This window comes from Maylandia zebra, linkage group LG12, assembly GCF_041146795.1.
Source record: "Maylandia zebra isolate NMK-2024a linkage group LG12, Mzebra_GT3a, whole genome shotgun sequence".
In the NCBI taxonomy this organism is placed as follows: domain Eukaryota; kingdom Metazoa; phylum Chordata; class Actinopteri; order Cichliformes; family Cichlidae; genus Maylandia; species Maylandia zebra.
Window position 1 is genome coordinate 36,662,852 of NC_135178.1, and position 8,880 is coordinate 36,671,731.

The window sequence follows — 8,880 nt, forward strand, 5'->3', positions numbered from 1 at the left end:
CAATAATCACTGATACTTACAGAATTTTATAGGTGCATAAGAATAGTCTTTTTTTTTATCTTGGCTATGACTCGGAATGTAACTGGAATCCTTTACATCCAAATAAAAGCAAACCCTTGTTTTAAAATAAATATGTTATTATGCAATGGCTAAAATTGCTTTAAAATAAAATTAGGCTGTGAGACAAACAAATGTGATTCAAGATGGTATGCTGCATTTTTTCAATCATTTATCCTCTGAATTCTAACCTCTCTGCTATAAATAAATCAAGCTTGTAAATTTTAATCGTAAATTGTAAAATTCTTCTCACATACAAGTTCTTGAATAATAATGTCCCATTTTATCTCACAGGACCACACCATGCCAATAGAGCACTTTGCTCTATAATTGCAGGCTTACTTGTGGCTCCTATTATGGGGCGATCGTGGCTCAAGAGCTGGCAGTTCGTTTTGTAATCGGAAGGTTGGCGGTTTGAGTCCCGCTCCGATAGTCTCGGTTGTTGTGTCCTTAAGCAAGACACTTCACCCGTTGCCTACACTCAGAAAAATTATGGTTCTTAAATGGTTCTTCAGATGTCTTCATGGTTCTTTAAAGAACCATCATACGTCAAAGAACCTTTTTATTTTGTGGATGGTTCTTCAGCTATTACAAATGGTTCTTTAAAGAACAAAAGGTTCTTTATCAAATCTAAGTTTGATGGTGTAAATGGCATAAATATTTATTCACTATAATGAGACTGTGAATTATACTGTGTGTTTTCTTTGTGTGCATGTGTGTGCGAAGGGGAAGGGCGGGATACCTGGCAATTACCCTTTAAGAGAAGATGGTAGGAAACTGAATATTCAAATAAAAGTTAGAAATAATTGCAAACAATAGACACAATACACACATTCAAATACTGTACTTTAGTTTTAAATTTTAATAAAGCATTACTATTTTCTACTCCAAGGCATTACTTTTGAGATTATTATATATTTTTGAAAATATAGCATAATGATAATAATAAACTTTACAAACCACCCAGCAGTATGTAAAGTCAAATTATAAAATACAAGTAAATAACAACTGCAGAACAGAATGTCAGTGTAATGGACACAGACTTCGTTTTGACAAAGCGCACTGCTTTGGTAAATGATCTGAGTAGTTGTTCATCACTGATCAATTTGTTAATATGTGTTTCGAGCCAAATACATGACAGGGAAAGAGAGAGAACACGTCATACTATAACCTCCCGGGAGCGGACGGAGGGGGTCAGTCGTTGGGATGCGCATGCGCAGACAGAGTGTGCGAGCGGCGGGCCTTGACCTTCGGGAAAAAAAACTCACGGACGGTGACAGCGAAACGGATAACAGTCTTCAGTACCTGCTGGACTTTGAAGCTGTGGATTCTGGGACTGTTAGAAAAGGTAAAACATTTCCATTAAAACCTTATTACTGTTTTGTTTTTGTTACTCGTCATTGTAGCTTGCTGTTAATGTTGTGCTAACAGTAGCGATTAGCTAGATACGTTAGCCGTTGAGGTCAGCGCAATTTAGTATCCAACTGTTTTCCTAACAAAACCACTGTTATAATTAAGTGAAGCTGCTCCCAGCTAATTTGAACCTTTGGCTTCTAAAATATGTGGTTCAATTGCGTGCTGCGTACATAACCTAATGTAATGGGGCGATCGTGGCTCAAGAGTTGGGAGTTCGCCTTGTAATCGGAAGGTTGCCGGTTCGAGCCCCGGCTTGGACAGTCTTGGTCGTTGTGTCCTTGGGCAAGACACTTCACCCGTTGCCTACTGGTGGTGGTCAGAGGGCCCGGTGGCGCCGGTGTCCGGCAGCCTCGCCTCTGTCAGTGCGCCCCAGGGTGGCTGTGGCTACAATGTAGCTGCCATCACCAGTGTGTGAATGTGTGTGTGAATGGGTGGATGACAGGTTGTGTAAAGCGCTTTGGGGTCCTTAGGGACTAGAAAAGCGCTATACAAATACAGGCCATTTACCATTTAATGTCAGCTAGACCGAAATTAAAATTTAATATATTGTTAAAGTCACTAAAATGGCGCCTGAAGCCTGTTATGACGTGAGCTCTGTGTCTGCTCTAGAAACTCTGAAATTCTGTAGATCTGAGCCGTACATTAAATACTCACATGAACCTGTACTTTGAATTCTGTATGAGCTGTATAAAATACAGCTATGCATAAGTGTTTTGAATGAATAATTAGATTAGATAACTCTTTATTGTCTAATCGAATTATATAGAAATGAATAGAAATGTGACATGAGAAGGTGTGTCTTTGACTGTTCCTGCATAACTTAGTTTCGGACTAGTTGACAAGTTATGCTCCAGTCATTTGATGTTTCCAAGGTAGATGTTCTTTTGTAATATAGTTAATTTTTTTGTATATTTCATTTATCCACCATCATAAATCATACATACAAGCTAAGAAGAGGTCGTTATACTAACAAGAGGTATCAGCACTGGGCCAAAGTTGAGCACATGGTTAAAGTTTGTAATCCAGCCAGGGTGTAAATATCACTCAGCAGCCAGAGCTGAAGCAGGTAGCATCAACACATAAATCTACTCTACCTGGCTTAAATCACAAGAGCACCTCTGACCAAAAAGCTGTAGATTTTTCTTGTTTGCACAAATTAATCCAGATTCACATTAATTGTGTTCACAGCTCCAACAAAATGAGGAAGAGGAGGGGGAGAAACACAATTAGGTTGAATTACAATTGGATGGAAGGCGAGGACAAGGAGAAGGAAGCTTAGGATGAGGAGGAAGAGAAGCAGCAGGAGCATCTTTAGGGATCCCTATGATGAGGTTTGTTTCATTAATATGGTCCTCTCACAAAGAACGATGACTTGTTTTAGTTCACCTACTTCCTGTATTAAATAGTGATGTGCAAAATGTTGTGAAAAACCATAGAGCAGGCACGTATAGTGCATCTGCAGGTAAATGAACATCAAATCTCTAAGACAGACTGAAATCTGTATATTTATCACCCTTATGATAAAACCCATGTCAGCCATTGGTTTATGGACTTTGTATTTTGAAGCCTCAACATTTGCTTTCTTGCTGTTGCTATGTTGGGACCATATTAGGATGAGGGATCAGAATCTGGAGTCATGCACACTATTGTTTCATTTAGTGTGTATCCATAAGATTCGTACAGCAGATCCAAGTTGTGCCTTGAAAACAGGAAAGTCGTCTGCATAGAGGAGAACTGTAATAGCAGGCTTGTAAAAAGTGAGGCTTTGTGCTCTCGTTTTACTTCTGTCACCCTGTTTTGATGCAGATTTCACTTGAAATCAGGCAAGAACTGGACTTATTTTTTTATGTGTTCTTGTGAATTGATTGTGTATCGCATATGTTTGATTTGACTTTCTGCAAGACAACAGTTGTCCGCTGGCCAAAAAAGTTTTCCAAATACCTCCACTTGATCTAGCCTGGATTTAGAAAAGAATAGCAAAAAAAATCTGCACCTCCTGCTTCAGATGCAATTTGTGTTTCTGTGTTCAGAGGCAGCGGCGAGAGGGGAGACCTCGGCTCATCCAGCTGGATGAGGCAGCGGCGAGAGGGGAGACCTCGGCTCATCCAGCTGGATGAGGCAGCGGCGAGAGGGGAGACCTCGGCTCATCCAGCTGGATGAGGCAGCGGCGAGAGTGGAGACCTCGGCTCATCCAGCTGGAGAGCCTGACCAGGAGGAGTCGAACATTAACTGAGCTCTTCCAGGGCACCCTGCAGACTCGGCTGTTGGCATCGGCGAGGGATGACGTGAACGCCAAACTGGAGTCCATCACAGGTCAACTGCAGGTATGCGAGTCAGACCTTCTGAGGAGGGTTTCACTTTTCTCTTCTTTATAATTGACTCTTTTCTCTCTCTTTCAGCTCCTTGTCTCAGAGTGGGAGGGATTTGAAGCACAAAGGGAGGAACTTGTCATTTGGTTGGCTGATATGGATGTGAGGTTGACCAGCTGACAGGAAACACCAGTGAAAAACTGAAACAACTGCAGGTGTGGGCTTGTTTTGATATGACATATACAGGGAGTGCAGAATTATTAGGCAAGTTGTATTTTTGAGGAATAATGTTATTATTGAACAACAACCATGTTCTCAATGAACCCAAAAAACTCATTAATATCAAAGCTGAATGTTTTTGGAAGTAGTTTTTAGTTTGATTTTAGTTTGAGCTATTTTAGGGGGATATCTGTGTGTGCAGGTGACTATTACTGTGCATAATTATTAGGCAACTTAACAAAAAACAAATATATACCCATTTCAATTATTTATTTTTACCAGTGAAACCAATATAACATCTCCACATTCACAAATATACGTTTCTGACATTCAAAAACAAAACAAAAACAAATCAGCGACCAATATAGCCACCTTTCTTTGCAAGGACACTCAAAAGCCTGCCATCCATGGATTCTGTCAGTGTTTTGATCTGTTCACCATCAACATTGCGTGCAGCAGCAACCACAGCCTCCCAGACACTGTTCAGAGAGGTGTACTGTTTTCCCTCCTTGTAAATCTCACATTTGATGATGGACCACAGGTTCTCAATGGGGTTCAGATCAGGTGAACAAGGAGGCCATGTCATTAGTTTTTCTTCTTTTATACCCTTTCTTGCCAGCCACGCTGTGGAGTACTTGGACGCGTGTGATGGAGCATTGTCCTGCATGGAAATCATGTTTTTCTTGAAGGATGCAGACTTCTTCCTGTACCACTGCTTGAAGAAGGTGTCTTCCAGAAACTGGCAGTAGGACTGGGAGTTGAGCTTGACTCCATCCTCAACCCGAAAAGGCCCCACAAGCTCATCTTTGATGATACCAGCCCAAACCAGTACTCCACCTCCACCTTGCTGGCGTCTGAGTGGGACTGGAGCTCTCTGCCCTTTACCAATCCAGCCACGGGCCCATCCATCTGGCCCATCAAGACTCACTCTAATTTCATCAGTCCATAAAACCTTAGAAAAACCAGTCTTGAGATATTTCTTGGCCCAGTCTTGACGTTTCAGCTTGTGTGTCTTGTTCAGTGGTGGTCGTCTTTCAGCCTTTCTTACCTTGGCCATGTCTCTGAGTATTGCACACCTTGTGCTTTTGGGCACTCAGTGATGTTGCAGCTCTGAAATATGGCCAAACTGGTGGCAAGTGGCATCTTGGCAGCTGCACGCTTGACTTTTCTCAGTTCATGGGCAGTTATTTTGCGCCTTGGTTTTTCCACACGCTTCTTGCGACCCTGTTGACTATTTTGAATGAAACGCTTGATTGTTCGATGGTCACGCTTCAGAAGCTTTGCAATTTTGAGACTGCTGCATCCCTCTGCAAGATATCTCACTATTTTTGACTTTTCTGAGCCTGTCAAGTCCTTCTTTTGACCCATTTTGCCAAAGGAAAGGACGTTGCCTAATAATTATGCACACCTGATATAGGGTGTTGATGTCATTAGACCACACCCCTTCTCATTACAGAGATGCACATCACCTAATATGCTTAATTGGTAGTAGGCTTTCGAGCCTATTAGGGCTGCCACAAACGATTATTTTGATAGTCGACTAATCACCGATTATTTTTGCGATTAGTCGACTAATCAGATCATCATCCATTGGACGTACAGCGTACAGCTTATTGCACCAGCAGCATCTGGTCTTATATAACTATCATTAGCTTACAGCTTGAAGTGTTTGTGCTAACTAAAAATAAAGACAAGATGGTAGTTTATTAATTTTTAATGAAATTTGCAGATTGTTTCGGTGAAGTTTAATAAACTCCTTGCTTTCTAAAATATAACAGGACACCGGAGTATATTCTCCAGCATCTCACACTTCTGATAATCAGCTGTCTGCTTGACAGTTTTAGCTGTGCAAAAACTATAACTTTAATCTCAGCCAAACAGATTTACTCAGGAACAAATAAAATACTAAAGAAAGCCAAACAATAACATTTTTAAGTTATCTAAGTGACTCATATATATGTTTAACCTGACTAGCGAAAGACGGCGGTGGGTTTGAAAACGATTTGCCGGGAGTCCGGTGTTCTCACGGCTCTAGTTAGCCTTGCCCCCGCCTAGCTATCGAGCTAGTGGGTAACAGACGTCTCCGAAAACGTCGGAGCGCTTTTGAAAATATGTGGTGTCCTGATAAACTGAGCAGATATTTGAGGTTTACACAGCTACATTCTCGCCTGAAAATATGTTAAACGTTTATTTTGTGACCCAGAAAGAATAATAAGAGTAAAGTTAAAACTAACTAGCTGCCGCCATTGTTGACAACTGCGCTGGGCTGCGCTATGAATTCTGGGACACAGCTTCTTCTTCTTCTTCGGGGTTTAACGGTAGCTGGCATCCTTGTACATGCAGTGCTGCCATCTTCTGTTTCAGTCCGTTATTACACTCTTAAATCCTACTACTCATTCCTGCGTCCTTTGTGATCTTACAAAGCTTCAAACGATGCGTCGACTATTAAATTAGTCGTCGACGATTTTAATAGTCGACATAATCGTGACTAGTCGACTAATCGTGGCAGCCCTAGAGCCTATACAGCTTGGAGTAAGACAACATGCATGAAGAGGATGATGTGGACAAAATACTCATTTGCCTAATAATTCTGCACTCCCTGTATTTGATATGAAACATACGTCAGAGACATTATCCTAAACTGGACTAACAAAAGACCATGAGTACAACATGAAACGTACATTACATAGCGTAATGCTAAAGTTCATTGATCATTTTAATCATAAACTTGTTGTTGAAATATTTTTACTGAACATGCAAACATCTGCTGATGAAAATGTGTTGATTTATTGGTCTGTTATGAAGCTATTGCTATTTCTAATGTGTTTTATCACTTTCTGATGTTTTATTAATTAAACAATAAATGTATTGTTGTGTTATCTGTAGCTATAGTATTTATATATATTTATTTATAGTATAGCAAATATATTTAATTATTACTGTTTAAAACACTAATATGTGACATGTATTAGTAGTGATGTTGTGCTGAGGGTTAAAATGCCTTTTTGTCTTTTGGTAACTACAAAATGACAATAAACCATTAATATATGTCTATGCTGTGCTCGTATTTATTTTTACCCTACTCAAATTCAATTTATGATGCATTTTATTTTGAAAGATTTAAAATGGTTTTTTAAAGAACCACTCAAAAAAGGTTCTTTAAAATGGTTCTTTTAAAGAACCATTTGAAGGACCTTTTTAACATTCTCCACTGATTCTTTTTGCTTTTCATTTGTTATCACATTGTTTTGTTGTGTTTACTTGTCCAGGTTGAGTTGTGTAAAGAAATCTTGTATTGACAGTTCTGTTAGTATTGTCTTTCTGATTTTAGTTCTCTCATAATATAAAATTTGTTTGACTGTGTGCTTAGTCCTTTCTTGTCTCTGTGCTAGGTGTTTTCTTTCCAGTTGAGTTTTTTTTCGGGTTTTATTTTGATAATTAGTCATATAATTAATTGTTTTGTGTTTGGTATGTTGTTTTACTTCCCCCATATCTTGTTATTCTGATGCAGTTTAACTGTGTCTCTCTGGCCTGATCATCCCTCTACATATATTGTGTGAGTCTTTCTTTGTCCTTTGTTGTGTCCCTGTCAGCTGTGTGTTTCCTGTGGTTTCTGTATTGCTTGGTGTATAGTCAGTGGTTTGTACTTTACTTTTTGGACTTTGTTATTTTTTGTGCATTTAGCATTAAAGGCTTGTGTCTCCTGCATCTGAGTCTGCAACATGCCTGCCACACAGCTACACCCTGATAGTCTTCATTTATACTCCTTGCATTGGCTTCCAGTACATTATAGGATTTTTTCTAAAATTCTTGTATTAACATACAAAGGACTAAATGGCCAGGCTCTATCAGCTTCTTACAAAATACACTGCTGCTTGCTGTCATTCACAGACTCAGAGGTTGTTAGTTGTTCCCTGTACAAAAGTAAAGACTACAGGGGGACAGAGCCTGTGGACCCACAAGCTACCATTACCACTACGATGTTTAGCTGATTTAAAAAGCAGCTAATTTATTTTGTTTTAACAGGAATTATGTTGAGAATTTATTTAATTCTTCCCGCCTGTCCCGTTTGGCTCTTTAGCCATCAAAATTATTCTCTGAAGGCCAAGAAAAATGCCTTCAGAGAAGGCTTTACTAAGTGCATCATCACGGCCTTCCCGTATTGGTCCATTTGACTGATCTTTGCTATTATTATTTATGTATTTATTTTTAAAGAAAAACAGAGGGGAAGACTGACAGTGAGAGAGGACACTTAAAAAAAAGAAGAAAAAAAAATCACCTGGATCACATCTTGAGAGAAAAAAAGAGAAAACAAGCAAAAAGAGAGCAACACAATACACACAACCTCATTGCAATAACCTAAATAAATGTAAGTAACAGTAAATACTAAATATTGTATGTTATTGTGCAGCACACAAGACCGACAGCGCACAATGTGCTTTGAGGTAGCAGCCCAGAAGGGTGAAGTTTGTGTCTGTGAGCACCCATGTGTACACCCGTGTGGACGGGCGCGCTTTTATTCAAAAGGTTTCTCCATGTAACAATCTGTGAGAGGGTGTGGGGAGCCATAGCACCGACCCCCAGCGCATGAAGCAGAGGAGATCCAGGCCCCAGACATCCAGAGGCCCCCAGAGCGTGAGAGCCAAAGGAGGACCAACAGAGAATTTTTAAACAACTTTTTATTTTATTTTGACTTGTGTTTTTATTGAAAATTATGGCACTTAACGTTATAATTTATTATACTCTTTTAGGGTATAGTCCTTACTTACTAGTTACCATCAACACATTCCTCCACCAAAACAATCCATGTTTTAACACGTGTTCACTACATTTCTAAGTTTATCTGGGGTGATATGAAACTCGATAAATAAAGCAATGT

The 8,880-nt window shown here is 39.6% G+C and overlaps 1 long non-coding RNA gene across 2 annotated transcripts; it reads left to right on the forward strand.

Moving 5' to 3' along the window:
• Window positions 1-1,272: 1,272 nt before the first annotated feature.
• On the forward strand, window positions 1,273-7,055 carry LOC143421536 (uncharacterized). 2 transcript variants are annotated; one of them, XR_013101215.1, is made up of 4 exons: window positions 1,273-1,405; window positions 2,662-2,804; window positions 3,504-3,797; window positions 3,873-7,055. It is a non-coding gene; the product is annotated as an uncharacterized LOC143421536 (long non-coding RNA). The 2 variants fall into 2 exon arrangements; XR_013101216.1 differs by lacking the exon at window positions 2,662-2,804.
• Window positions 7,056-8,880: the final 1,825 nt, after the last annotated feature.